The sequence below is a fragment of the Habropoda laboriosa genome, unplaced genomic scaffold (genome assembly GCF_001263275.1).
Source record: "Habropoda laboriosa isolate 0110345459 unplaced genomic scaffold, ASM126327v1 scaffold110, whole genome shotgun sequence".
NCBI lineage: Eukaryota > Metazoa > Arthropoda > Insecta > Hymenoptera > Apidae > Habropoda > Habropoda laboriosa.
The window spans coordinates 160,185-161,826 of NW_017100243.1; positions in this window are offsets into that span (position 1 = coordinate 160,185).

Genomic DNA, 1,642 nt, shown 5'->3' on the forward strand with positions numbered 1-1,642 from the left:
TAGACAACCTTTCATTGAACAAGTGTTTCGAGAAGTATGTCCCAGCCGAGCGGATAGTGTAAGTCTTGGATACGATTTCCCTTCGATATAACTAACCTTTGACTTTTTTGTATACTGCATCAAATGTACAACTATAATCATTAGACATGTTCCATAATCATATAACGATGCAGATGCTATCGGAAATACCTTTATTTTATTGACTACTTCTGATGTAAAAAGAGATTCATTTTAAACTTGCAAGAGAAGTACACTGGTATATTATGAAGTAAATCTTACCTAAATCAAATCTGCTACTAAACATGTGCAGATCTTACATTCTTGCAGTGCGTTATTGTTGGTAAAAAATAAATTAGAGTTTAAACACTACACTTAAAAATCGTGAACTACTTTCACCCATTCAGAAAGATAAGTACACAATTAATTTTTCAAATTTCTAAATTATTTCATATGTCTAATAATAATAAGAAATATTAATTTTGCTTTTGCAATTTTTTATTAAAAAAATAAAATTATAATATTGTGATTTGATAAGAGATATACTAAAAGTATTTGAAAAATTTATAATTATCAGTTTCATAAAGTTTATCATAACAAAAATATGTTTCTCTTAATACATTTAAATTACACTTCAAATAACAAAGATAACTAATAATACAAGTAGGTAAAAAGGTTTGTTTTATATTACCTCTTATTTCCAAAAAGATATTATGAATTGTAAACAAGTTAACAAATGTTGATATTCTACAACATTTAGGCATTGAGAAATATTTCTTAATATATTTCACTACATAATTGAAAAGAACAAGGAAAAATGAACTCAAAGTACATCCTACAGCTGATTCTAATCAATATTGGTATTGGTGGTTTTCATAATTATCACTATCTATTGTTGGATTTTATAAATTCTTCATCCAAGGAGTAAAAAATGTTTATATTACAGTTATAAGCAGAGGATTTAAAAGTATTCTACTGAGAACACGTGCAAATATACTTATATTCTATGAAAAACTAGATAATGTGAAAATGATTAAAAATTCTGTTACTATAATAAACTATATGTTTAAAGAATTAAAATAATTTACTTTATTGTTTTTTTAGTTTATTAAATTTTGTATTCATTTGTTTTATATGAAGTTTAAAAAATAAAAGAATATAGAAAACTATATTTTTAAATATTCCTAAATGATAATTTTGTTGCCGAACTTTGTTTCTTTTTTTGTCTTTTCTTTAGATTTAAGTTGTTTCACAAATCTAGTTTTCCATTAACATTGATGCTTGGTGGAATATTTATATCATATCCTCTTGCTATGTTGATAAAAATGCATAATATTACTATAAACGATTATATATTTTTGTAGCTCTAGAGAACTTGCGCTCAGAACAATTACTTCTTAGGTCAGTTTTTCATGCTCTTCCTTTATAAGTTTTAAGTATATTTATATAGCTGTTCATTCTATATTTCGAGAAGTCTCAAATTTTGTCATGCGCTAGAAGAGTAGAAAAACTGATCGTTTAGTTTTAGAAATATCAATACTGTGTATGTACATAAAAATTGTGTCCAGGAAACTGTGTATCAATATTTTATTCAAATCATTTTAAAATCAAGCAGTAGGAATCTAGTAAGGAGGCCTTGATTTTA